Source organism: Protopterus annectens, chromosome 16.part0 (genome assembly GCF_019279795.1).
Source record: "Protopterus annectens isolate FY-2018-M chromosome 16.part0, PAN1.0, whole genome shotgun sequence".
In the NCBI taxonomy this organism is placed as follows: Eukaryota; Metazoa; Chordata; order Ceratodontiformes; family Protopteridae; genus Protopterus; species Protopterus annectens.
The window spans coordinates 290,074,623-290,088,587 of NC_056750.1; the positions used below are offsets into that span (position 1 = coordinate 290,074,623).

At 41.5% G+C, this 13,965-nt stretch overlaps 1 protein-coding gene across 1 annotated transcript in view; it reads left to right on the plus strand.

Moving 5' to 3' along the window:
• The window catches only part of LOC122790500 (collagen alpha-1(XXVII) chain B-like), a 2,222,694-nt gene that overhangs the window by 1,815,808 nt on the left and 392,921 nt on the right, over positions 1-13,965 (plus strand). The window lies entirely within an intron of this gene.

Genomic DNA, 13,965 nt, shown 5'->3' on the forward strand with positions numbered 1-13,965 from the left:
TGTAAGGGATCTCCATAGTCTGGGTTTCCAGGTGAACATTCAAAAATCTTATACCATTCCTACTCACAGAATAGTGTTCCTAGGATACTTTCTGTATATATTCCTAGAGAGGGCATTTCTCCCTCAAGACAAAGTAGACCTCTATACAGAATGGTTCCTGATCTTTTCCATTCATTGTCAATGACTTCAGCCAGGGAATTTCTCAGGATTCTAGATTGCTTGTCATCTATGATTCTCATGATTCCTTTCACCTGACATCTTATGAGGAAAATACAACATTTTCTCAAATCACTCTGGTCCCAGTACCAGCACCCTTTTGCTTTTCAGATTCATGTTCTGAAATTTCTAAAAAGGGAGTTACAGTGGGACCAGATGCTCTTATTCAGTCTGTAACAACAGATACCCTGAATTTTGACTGGGAAGCTGTTTCCATGGAGGTGGATGTTTAGGATCTGTAGAACAAACAAGACAAACCAAAACAATTAAATATCAAAGAGATGTTGAAAGTAGTAAATGCTACAAAGTATCCATATCATCTTTGGTCTTCAGGACCACTAGAACTTATCATAGAGAATAGCACAGCAATGTGGTACATAAACAAACCGAACATACCAGATCTTATTCTGTATTTAGGTTAGCCATAGTGATGTGGGATGTAGCAACTCAGCACAATCTGACCCTACAGGCCTCTTGCATTCTGTCAGAGCAAAACATTGTTGCAGACAAGCTGAGAAAGACCTGGACCAACCCTCATAAATGGAAATTGACACCTGGGGATCTTCCAGGAATCAATTCAGCTGTGGGGATGCCTTAAATAGCTCTGTTTGCTTCTAATCACAATAGACAACTAAATAAATTCTGCTCCCAAATTCTTTGCAAACAAGCCTGGAAGACGTGTGCTTTTTCATTAGTTTGGATGGGAAAGTTCCTGTATGCCTTTCCCCCCTTTCCACTGATAGCTAGGGTCATTCAAAACATTCAGAAGGATTAACCAAAGGTAATTGTGGTGACCCCCTTTTGGCCCAAGCAACAGTGGTTCTCGCTTCTTTGAAAATGACCAAGGAGAGTTACCTCAAGTTTCCTCTCAGGATGTATGTACTCACAAAAGACAGAAGTTGTTAGATACACCCAAGCTTAAAATGCATTCACTTGACTGCTTGAATGATAGAATTTTAACTTGGAAAACAGTACTACTCATTGCTCTGACCTCTGTATGATGAGTATCTGAGTTACAAGCTCTTATGGTAGATCAACCTTTTCTAATTTTTCTTAAAGATATGGTATTTTTGAGAACAAACCCTTCTTTCAAGTCTAAAGTGGTTTTAAGAGTTTACTTTGAGTCAAACTATCCATCCCTGTCTTCTTTCCAGTACCTAAAAAAGGAAAAGATTTAGAGGATTTTGCATAATGTGGATGCCCACAGTCAGCTCAGATAATAACTTTACAGAAATAAAACCTTCATGAATTCTAATCAATTGTTCATTTCTTGAGAGGGTAAGAAGAAGAAGGACAACCTGTATCAAAACAGACAATTTCTAAGTGGTTGTCTCATGCCATTTCCTTTTATTATTCCCACTTTAACAAGTCACTTCTAGGGCTGGGGCTTTTTTCAAAAGTTTGGACTCTAGATGTATTCTGGAGACAACAACTTAGTCCCCTTTGCATACCTTCGCAAAATAGTACACAATAGATTCTTTTTTCAGGTCTAGAGCAGGTTTTACTAGGACTATTCTCCAGGGGCTCCTGGGCCATCATTCGACCTTCCTCCTCTTTGTCTATCTAAGCTCTTGTATTCTATCCGTACAACTTAGGCTACTGCAACAGTCATCTAATTATGATCATGGAACAGTTTTATAAGTAAACTTGCCATAACACCAGATGTTCGAATCAATCACTTTTGCAGTAACCTCTTCCTCCTGCCCCCCCCCCCCTTATGGGATCTATTTTCCAGGGTGAGGATATTTTCCTATTTTTATTCTAAGCATATAATAAAATATTGGGGCTGTATCATCTCTTTCTGTATTGTAAGAAAGTTGTGAAGGGTTTGAAGCTGAAACCACTGATTTTGACTCTCCTCAAGCCCAGCAGTGGATAGGGCATATGGAAGTTCCCCTAAAGCTTAGGATGTTGGCCGCCTGTCATATCCTTGTCAGGATGTAACCCATGCAACTTAGGCTACTGCAACAGGTATCTATCTAAGCATCTATTGTTATGGTAAGTTTATTTACACAACTGTACTATTCAGTAAGACCATTTTGTAGTAATAGGCTAGAGACAGAGTAGCTTACTCATGAACATTAAGTAGGTTCTTCTACAATGTTCTGCTTTTACAGTGTTGTTATAATTTATTTCAGGCTCAGTATTGTATTTATACTCTTCATCTTTGTCTACTAATACTTTGTACTCACTTTTCCCCTCTGAGTCTGTAGATGATCCACCGGGAGCAGTGGTCTACTCTGGTCAACAAATGGTGAATAAAGTAAATAAATAAAATAAATTGGGTGTATAAATTGGTCTTGACACTGCTGAAATACTGTGCTATATAAAATAAAAACAAATATATCCTTCCCATTTTATTTATTTTTATTTTATTTTATTCTCTGATTTATTTTGAATTGGAAACACAGTGTTTTGGGATGAGCCATGGAAGCTGAATATGATTAAATTAAATGTATTTGCTGGCTAGGTTATTTTGTTAACTAGAAAAATATGCCAGTGAGGTAGACTTGTTTCTTCCATAAAAAACAGATAGATAAGCAAAGTAATGCTATAAAAAATGAATGCATTAGTTGTTATTACACTCATTTTATGTACAGCTTATTTTATAACTGCAGATAGGAATCCCAGTTTAAAACTCTTGTTAGACAGATAGCTCCTCAGTAATCCAAAAATTTTATATAGCCATCTATTTAACAATGGGACATGAGACCAATATGGTGCTTTTCCATAGAAGTAAGTTAAGATAGAGATGTTTCAGTAAACTTGTATCCATCATTGGCTGATTTAGTACGATATAGTGATGTTCTCAGTATATTTCACTCATTAGTCAAAGGCTACTTGCAGATACACATTCTGCTAAGTCCATGCTAACAGTGCTAACATGAATCTCCTAAATAAGTCAGAGTACTTACTCTAGATATCCACTACAGATGGCACTGCTCATCTACATAGCCTGGCATCCCTTCATTTAATCTGTCTACAACAACTGGCTGCTTGCCTGTGATGCAGTAGAGTATGCTATCCATATGAGGCTGCTTGATCCCTTATATTTCAGTAGTTTAACCTGGAGAAAACATTTGTATGTGTGTGTGCGTGCGCGTGTGTGTGCGCGTGTGTGTGCATGTGTGTGTGTGTGTGTGTGTGTGTGTGTGTGTGTGTGTGTGTATACAAGCTTTGTGTTTTGAAGAGTGTGTTGCATGTCTTCTGAAGTTGTGAGGATTGCAAATGTGTTCCTTGCACTTGTAGAAATACAATGCATTTATTTATTTATTTACATTTGTTGACTGGGAAAGTCCACTGGGCTTGAGACCCATTTTCAGTGAATGGCCAGGGAGAAAAGCTCCAAGTTACATGAAAATCATTACATGAATTTGTAAGGAAACAATTACTTTTAATGCAAGTGAAATAATACAGAAAACTATCTAAACAGCACATATGTTGTAAGAAGGCACAATACAGTAACAATGGAACATTAGCATGCAAGAAAATTATACAGTTAGAAATATTTAACAATATAGCTCAATTTTTTTTTGTGTGGGAAGTAGGGAAAGGTAAGTGTAGTGGGAAGGTAGAATTAGAGAGTTAAACTTAAAGGTAGGATAGATACAGTTAGAATCTTATAGCTAGGTGTTGGGAATATGTAGATTATAGGTGGCATACATTTAATGGTAGTATTAAAAGTAGAAAGTGACAGAGAAGAGAAAATGTGTTGATAGTTGTATAGATGTGTGGACTAGGATACTAAAGATTATGGATAACTCATATGGTGTAACAGTATGACATATACAAAAGTATATTTGTTATGTGAAACAGTTTTGCTAGATTAAGGAGGCTGTGGATATGTGTTGCATGTACAGTTGGGGTTATCAGTGAGATTTGTTTTAGTTTTCTTATAAAGGAGATTGTTGTCTAATTCTGTAACTGATGATAGGAGGGCGTTCCACAACTTAGTAATGGAATGGGAATAGAGGCAGCTACCTGCTCTTTTACTAGGTTTTGATACTTTAAGTAGGTGTTTGTTGTTAGAGCGTAGATTTTTGGATGGGACATAAGGTTCAATGATATTTTTCAGGGGATTGCAACACCCGGGTTTATAAATCAGTTTATGGGCAAAGATAATTTGTGTGTAATGTAGGTAATAGGTAATGTGCAAATTCTAGCCAGGTTAGTTCTCTAGTAGCCTGGTAATGTTGGGTGCAGATGATGGAGGTATACAATGTTTGTTTATTTAGCATGCGTTAACTAGGTAAGTGGGTTGGGTCATAGACTTTTTTCAGCTATAACCTTGGCCACAAGGACAAGGGTAAATGCAAAATACGTGGTCAGTTGTTGGTGTAGCTAATTAATCAGCATGTTTTGGCAAGGTGAGAGAATAGCAGAGTACACATAGAAAACTCAACACAGACATGGGGAAACAAGCTCACTCCACACAGTAGGTGACTAGTTGTCAAGATCAAACCCCAGATAAATTGAGCTGTGAGTCAAAGACATTACCAGTGAGCAACAGTGCTGACCATAAATCCAAGGTGGTGATATCTTAGAATATTCTTCATTCTCTGAAGCGTAGTGATCTCAAAGTTAGTATATGTAAGTAGCAGGAGTGAGATGGGTGCATTCTTCCTTGCCAGGAGTACAAAGCTCTCTGTAAAAATGCATGCTCGATTTTACCCTTCTGATATGGAGTCTTGTATGGGATAGAAGGTCAGGTGTAAAGAATTAAATTGTTTCAAGAATTTACACTCATTATCTTCAAGACAAATGAAGCTGTGCAGTTGCAACTAATGCCATAAGGACAATGTGTGCTGAACAAAGGGAAAGAAGAAACAGTTTCTCTTTTAGCACTAGTCGGTATGTCACACTAGTCGGTAAACATATATTGTGTTATACATATTAGCACAGTACTTCATGAATGTGTAAGGTGCTTAAATAAAGTTACTCTTTTAATAACTGAGTATAGAAATTAATGGGTGGTATATGATTTTAGCTCATTTCTGAGTAGCCTATAAATTAGGACAAACCACTTTGGCAGCTTCCTTCAAGGAACTAATAGCTAACATACATACTTGTGTGTGTGTGCGTGTGTGTGTGTGTGTGTGTGTGTGTGTGTGTGTGTGTGTGTGTGTGTGAAACTAAGAACTAGGAGCTAATAATATGTAAAAATTAACTTGATAAAGTGTTTTCCACACCTTCTGAAGATGTTGTGACATTCTGAAATGCATTTATACATTTGTATGGGAATGAGAGATTAAATATTAATGTTTGGATAGAATATATTTTAAGTGGCAGAATCTGCTGTGTCTGCATCTGTGCTGCGCTTTGTCCATAAAGGTTCATATCTTCACAGAAAAGTACTAGGTAGTCAGTTTGCAGACCATTTCTTGTCTAGCTAATAACCCATAATGTCCTTCTATTCTCATGTTGCAGTATTCATAACAGTAGGGAGGTGGCTGCCTGCAGCACCGGACATCTGGCCAGTGTACCAAAATCTTAGGATAACAGGTACGTGCAACATTGCCTGTCAGAGCCATAAACCAACGTCAGCTATAAAAGTGAAGTCTGCACATACCCAACCCAGAACTTTTCTGCTGCAGTGATCTATGGACCTCTGATTGCCAGCTCTAGGAATCCGTTTGCTCGTTTGACTTCAGCTATCTGCTACAGATAAGTACCCTTTTGGGTTTTTTGATTAAATTCCTTCTTGCTTTCCAGATGTACATGTCAGCTAGAAAGGGAAAGTGTGCTTGTGGAATACAAATTCCACATAAGGACATGCACGATTAGTGTTTGTTTTGTTTAGGGGAATGCCATGACTATAAGTCTTGTGGCATCTGCCAGTCCTTTGTACCTAAAACTTTGCATAGCAGCTTGCCTGCTTTAAAGTTATACTTAGAAAACCAAAGATTCTGATGTTTGGCATTGGGTATGGAGGGTTGGGTAGGTACCTCCGTGGAGCCGCCTCAGAAGAAGGCCAAAAAAGTTAGGCTCGATGCCCATGCTGCACTTCAGGAGTCCGGTGAGACTCTCGAGGCAGATGTTAGCATCCGACAAGGCTCCATACTCCCTTTTCTGGGACAAGACAATTGGATGTGCTCCTTAGATCTTCAGGATGCGTACTACCATATAAAAATGGACAGGCGATCCAGAAGATATCTATGCTTCCGTCTGGGAGCCAGTCATGATCAGTTCAGAGCTCTGCCCTTTGGTCTCACTACAGCCCCCAGAGTTTTTGCCAAATGCATGGCAGTAGTTACAGCTCACCTGAGGCGTCAAGGATTCCAGGTGTTTCCATACTTAGACGACTGGCTCCTGACAGCCACCACCAAGTATCTACTCATCAGAGCAAGGGACAACATCATCCATCTCTGCTCAGACCTCGGCATTACTATAAATATAGAAAAATCTGCCTTGTTGCCATCACAGCGTATTACCTTTATAGGGGTAGAATTAAACACAAATGACATGGTAGCAAAATTGCCTCAAGAGGGAGTATAAACGATACGCGGTCAAGTGTCTATCCTACTCAAGAAGAGGAAGTTACAAGCAAAATTTGTCCTCATGGTCTTAGGTTTAGTGGCAGTGGCGATAACATTTGTCCCACTGGCACGTTTACACATGCGGATATTGCAGTGGCTACTCATCGCCCAATGGTCCATGCAGGAGTTACCCATGTCACACAAGATTCTGATTATGGATGCTTGCAAGAGGGATCTACTATGGTGGCTTCAGTACACTCAAGTAACGATAGGCAGACCATTTGTTCTTCCCCAGCCTGTCGCTACAGTGACCACAGACACGTCCCAGATAGGGTGGGTGGGGTATTATCTGGGACAGACTCTCCAAGGGGTTTGGAAAGATCAAGAGTACCATTTGCACATCAGTGTCCTAGAGATGAGGGTGGTGCTTCTGGCATTGCGAGTATTCCAGAGCTCTCTTCCCATAGGGACTATTGTGATTCAAATAGACAGTATGTCGTTGGTGTGGTACATCAACAGACAGGGTGGAACCAGATCCTATTCCCTATTTCGAGAGGCCCAGAGAGTTTGGCAATGGCAATTTCTTCTCATCGCTTTCTGACAGCAACGCACATTCCGGGGAAATCCAACGTAATAGCAGACAGACTAAGAAGAGCAATTCTCATGCCGCACGAGTGGTCCCTGAATCAGGAAGTTGCGGATCAAATCTTTTGCAAATGGTGCCAACCTTGCTGCAACCTTTTTGCCACGCCCTTCAATGCCAAATGCAGCAACTATTTTGCCCTCATTTCCCCTCCGGGAGAGTTACCCAGGGATGCACTCGTTCACGATTAGCCCCCAGGACTTCCTTATGTCTTTCCCCCCATTCCCATTAATTTCAAAGGTTATCCAGAAAGCCAGGTTGTTGAGTCGCAGGATAATTCTCATTGCTCCTTACTGGCCTCATCAGATATGGTTCCCCTTTCTTTGGCCCCACCTTCAAGAGGAGCCGTGGATCCTGGACCCAGTGCCGGATCTTCTGACACATTAGTCAGGAATGCACCACCCTGCTCTACAGAGCCTCAAGCTGACAGCTTGGTTACTCCACTTCCAGTCTTAGCCAGGCTTCCTTAATTATCCCCCACAGTGCTACACATTTTGGTTTCCTCACACAAGAAGATGACTAGGAAACTGTACGCAAGTAAGTGGAAGAGGATGTCTTGTTGGGCGGACAAAAGCCACATATATCCTTTTACAGCCCCTGTATCTGCAATTTTGAAATTTCTAATGGAACTCTTTAATGAAGGGGCAGCAGCAACTACAATACGAGTACAATTAGCTGCCATATCAAATTATCATGTAGGAGACATCGGATCTAATGTAATGTTTCACAGATTATGCAAAGCCTTCCTCAGGGATACATTTCTTTAAGACCACCCTTATGAGAACCTCCTCCTCCATGGGACCTAAATTTAGTATTATCATCCTTGATTCTTCCGCCCTTTGAACCAGCATCCTCTTGGTCACTAACATTTTTATCTTGGAAAATAATCTTTTTAACAGCCATTACTTCTGCTAGGAGGGTTTCAGAACTGCAAACTCTCTATCTGCCCTCCATATTTGATTTTTCACAAAGACAGTTTCCCTCAGAACAAATCCTTCCTTTTTATGAGTTCTGAAGCTAATTTAAACCAATCTATTGAACTACCTGTATTTTTTTCCTAATTATGGTAACAAGGCAGAATACAAGCTCCACCAACTGGATGTGCAAAGACAGCTACACTTTTATTTGCATAGGACCAAAGAATTCAGAAAGTCAGAACAATTGTTTGTTTCCTATTCAGAGAATAAAAGAGGCATGGTGATTTCAAAAGTTACTTTGTCTAAATGGCTTATTGAGACCATCACCTATGTCTATAACTCTCGCAATAAAGAAACGCCAGGAAAATTTTAAGGACGTTCAACTAGAGTGATGTCAACTTCCATTGCCTTTCAGTCTAGACTACCATTAGATTCAGTTTGTTCTGCTGCTACATGGGTCACACCTTTATCACCCATTACTACCTAGATGTGGCCTCCCCGCACAGGGCATCTTTTGGTTCCACTGTTATGAAGAGCTTATTCCATTGAAGAAAGAAGGTGCTGGAGACGCTGTCCCAACCAGCAAGAATGAAGGCGAGATAGGACAACATAACATAAAGAAGTTATGTACTTACCATCACGTTCCATGTTTGTTGTCCAGAATTTCGCCTTCATTCTTGCATCCCATTCATCCATCCCCCTTCCTGGAGGACCTAGAGGAGATTATAGATTGGCAACATATGGTCTAATTCCCTTCTTGCCTATTAGCATACTGTAGTGATTAGTTTCTCAAATGAGATCTGGGGAACAGCCGCTAGGCATCTTGAGATAGGATGTAGCCTCGAGGCAGTGGAGGTTCTCGAGCTTTAATATGTGGCTGAGTGGAACCCAACCAGCAAGAATGAAGGCGAGACTCTGGACAACAAACATGGAACGTTATGGTGAGTACATAACTTCTTTTTTTTTACTTGGTAGACAGTTCCTCCCTTCAAGGTGACACCTCAACCCCCCTTCAAGCCAACTTCACCTCTTTCCTCCAATTTTGGATCAGATCCTTGCTCAGGGCACAATAGGAAAAAGTCCGTCCAGATCAGACAAACAAGGGGTTTTACTACAGGATGTTTTTGGTCCCAAGAAAGGATGGTCCTTGGAGACCAATTCTGGGTTTGTCTATCCTTAGTTTATTTCTCAAGGTGCCTACCTTAAAGATGCTCACCTTGCATCATCTCTTACCCCTTATCCCCAACCAAGCCTTCATGGTATCCCTGGATCTGAGAGATGCCTACCTTCATATCCCCATTCACACCAGCTACAGGAAATTCCTACAGTTCTCAGTAGGTTCCTTACATTTTCAGTTTTCTGCATTGCCATTTGGGTGCTCTACAGCTCCAAGAGTATTCACAAAGTGTCTAGCTCCAGTTATTGCCCACTGCAGAATGCAGAGCTTACAAATATATCCCTACCTAGATCACTTGTTAATCATACATTAGGACTGCTGTTCCCTTTACCATCACTTACACATGGTGTGCAAAACCTTGGCAGACCTAGGTTTCACAGTGAACCAACAGAAATCACAGATGACAGCTACCCAAGACCTTGTCTTCTTAGGGAGCAGAATAAGAACAGACATGATGATAGCCTTCATCCCCTGCCAGAAAGTGGAAGCCCTCACCCATTACTTCCAAACTCTTCTTTCCCTCCAAACCATCTCAGCCAGGGAATTTCTGAGGGTCCTATGCAACATGGCATCCTTGATTCCCATACTTCCCTTTGCAAGGCTGCATATGAGAAAGTTCCAATAGGTCTTGAAGAATCTGTGGAACCAGCACTTCTGTCCTCTGGATGTTTCCCTCCCTCTTCTCCCATACTTGAAAAAAGAGCTGGAATGGTGGATTTCATCCATCAAGCTCAGTCAGGGAATACCCTTGCAGATCCCTCCACCCTCACAACACCTCTACACAGATGCATCAGATCTGGGTTGAGGAGCAGTTCTGGAAATTGGCAACAAACAGAACAAAGTTCAGGGAGAGTGGTCCACCCAGAGACAAAGAGATCACAACCATATCAAAGAACTGAGGGCCCTTCTCTTGGCACTTCAAAAATTCCAACAAATTCTCCTACCAGGCATCTTGTAGGTAGTCACAGATAATATGACTGTGCTACGGTATATCAACAAGCAGGGAGGGACAAGGTCCTATCCACTTTGCATCTTGGAAATTCAGATTTGGTACCTAGCAGCAAAACTACACATTCACCTGCAAGCTGTGTATTTTCCTTCATCAGAGAATATGATGGCAGCCACCCTCAGCAGGAGGTGTTCTTGGAACTTATTCACAGGTGGGGTATTCTTCAGGCAGATCTGTTTCCCTCCTCCCAGAACAGACAGATCCCTCTGTTTTGCACCAGAAACTGATATCCACAAGCTTGGAAGGTGGACGCCTTCTCTTTTTCCTTGGTTGGGGATGTCTCTTTATGCTTTCCCCCCTTCACACTGATTCAAAAAGTCTTTCTGAAGATCTGGAGGGACAAATCAAAAATCCTGCTGGTGACTCCCTTTTGGCCAAGACAGCATTGGTTTCCCCTACTACACCTATTAGCCAAGGGGAATCACCACAGGTTACCTCACTGATTTGACCTACTCACACAAGACAGGGGGTCCCTCATCCACCCTCAGGTGCTCAACCTCAAACTGACCCTATGGGAGATAGAATTTTGATCCCTTTCAGACACCTGTATTCAGAGGATGTACTTGATGTCCTGCAGGAGGCCAGGAAACTTAGTACCAGGAGAAATTATGTATCAAAATGGAAAAGATTCTCCAGGTGGGTTCTCAAGAACAAACAGGACCCTTCTCTTGTTCCACTACCCATGGTCCTTTCTTACTTGTGTGAGCGTCTACATTCAGGACTGATGTCTCTTCGATAAAAATGTATTTGTCATCCATCTCTGCCTGCCTTCCTTTCGTACCTCCTTTGGCATCCAGGTTAGACGTAAAACTCTTCTTAAAGGGGTTCTTCATATCAGACCCCCTTGTATCATGGGATCTTAATTTTGTGCTTGAAAAACTCACACTGCCTCCATTTGAACCAGCTCACCTAGCATGACTTTAACTATGTACTTGGAAAGCAGTATTGCTGGTGGCCCTTACATCCGCCAGGAGGGTCTCAGAAATCCAAGCCCTTATGGCTATTCCTCCTCATCTTATCTTCCATAGAGACAGGGTGTCCTTCAGGACCAATCATTCTTTCATGCCTAAGGTGGTTAATGAGGTGTCCTTAAATCAGATCATTAATCTACCCGTTTTCTTCCCTCGACCTCAAAACTCCTCAGAAAGAATTTTGCATTCCGTGAATGTTCATAGACAACTAAGGTATTGCCTGGACAAGACCAAATCCATTAGAAAGTCTGACCAGCTTTTTTTCTCCTTTCACCTTAGGGCCTTGGGGAAGGCAGTGTCAAAACAGACAATTGCCTCATGGATTTCTAAGGCAATCTCTTTTTGCTATTCCTTTCACGGAAAGGAATTGAATTCCAATTTGAGAGCTCACTTTACTAGGGTAGCTGCTTATTCAGTAGCCTTTTTCAGGGGTGTTGACTACGCTTCCATTCTGGGGGTGGCCACTTAGTCTTCTGTACATATTTTTACCAAGCATTACAAACTAGATTTGATTTCTTTTTCACTTGGGGAACAAATATCCTAGATCTGGTATCAGAAATATGAGAGAGTGCTGGACTCCCCCCTACCTCCATTGTGATATCTTCACTGGTAAGAGTTGGGTTGGCAAGGTCAACTTTGCAGGGTCTCATCGACCCTGCCTCCCAACCTCCCAACCAGGCTCCTACTTAAAGCTTTGGTACTCTCCCTACTGTTAATGATTACTGCAACATGAGAACAGAAGGACATGGAATAGTTGTGTAAGAACTTACCATAACCTTAGATGTCCTTCTCTTCCATGTTGCAGTATTCAGTCCCCCCACCCCCGTCTTTCATTTGTTTATCCTTTCCTGTGTGAGATTTCCCTTACATCATTACATCCAAACAGGGCGCAACAACAGCTGCTACATACCTCTATAATATACTTACCTCCTTGACTGGTGGTATATATAGGTCTGAAAAGCTTCCTTTTCTTCTTGTATCCCAGGGGTATTACTGTATGTGGCAATCAGTTCTGGGTTGGGTACGTGCAGAATCACCTTTATAGCTGACGTCAGTTTATGGCTCTGACATGCAACATCACACGTTCCCCTTATCCTAAGACTTTGGTATACTGGCCGGATGTCCAGTGCTGCAGACAGTCACCTCCTTACATTTATGAATACTGCAGCATGGAAGAGAAGGACATCTAAGGTTATGTTAAGTTCTTACACAACTATTCTTTCAGAAGTTACTTCCATCCTCAAATATTGCATACAGGACAGACTGTGGAAGAATTTAATGCTGCTTATCCAATTATCTAGGTTTATATTGAAGGTGGCAAGGCTGCAACTCGTGTAGTGGAAGATTTTCATCATATTGATCACTGCTGCAGTAGCCTTAGCTATATGGGTCATATCCTGTCAGGATATAAGAGCCAGATGGCTTCCAAAGCCATTCACCCAAACTGGCAGCTCGAGCTGAGCTGACTAAAAGACAAGTTTGGGTGTGAAGCCATTCAGAGCTTTCCTGCCGCCAAAGAGTACGCTCCTATGAGGCTTTCAAGGATCAATGATCAGCTTGTGCTGTTCCTTTGCTGGGCAGATAAATACCCTTTGGGGAAAAACCTTTCATTCGATAATTTTGTTTAATATTTTGTCTCAACTACCAAGCCAGTAAGGCAAAACACTCCTCAAGCCAATATTGTGGTCATATTTGTGGCTCCATTGTAAGACACACTGATGTCTCTGTTTCTGTACTTCTTACCAGGCTGGAAAAGGAGAAGGTTGCAATTAGTTGGCTGTCAGGGGCCAGGTTCTGCCAGATCATGCAAATACTCAGGTCACTTACCCCTAAGTGCCAGTGTGGCTCAGTCATAGTCCATGTGGGCATAAATGACCTGAAACATACCTTTTTGGACTATATAAAGAGAGACAGAATATGCATATCAAGCAGGTATGAGCCTAGCAATGAGCAGTATTCTGCCATCTCCAAGGATGATGCCACAATACCAGCAGAACATGATTGACTTTAACAATTGGCTTAGCTACTGGTGTCATTCCAAAGGGGTCTAGTACTTGTCAGCCTGGGAGGACATCGTTGACAGACCACACTGCTTTGCCAGGGATGGTCTTCACCTGTCACCTCTAGGCTTTCAGTTATTGGCCAAAACATTATCCACCCGTATAGTGCCTTATTTAGGCATTGACAAACAGACAAACCTTCAAACAGAACAAAAGCTACTCAGGATAAGCTAAAGGTGTTCCCACTCAATGCTAGGAGTCTCATCAAGAAACTGTACTCCCTGGAAACTCTCCTCACCCTGGAGAATGCTGACGTCTATGCAGTTACTAAAACATGATTCAAAGCCACAGAAAACACTCCAGCAGTGCATGGCTATAACACCTTTCATAAATTCCAACCACCCAGTGAACATGAAAGAACAAAAGGCAGAGGTGTAGCTATCTAAATGAAGGATAAGTACATCTCACCGCTGGTCAGACAATATGACATGCTTGAGCTACTCCATGTATAGCTAACCAAGGAAAAATTCATTACGATAATCGTGCTAACAACAGA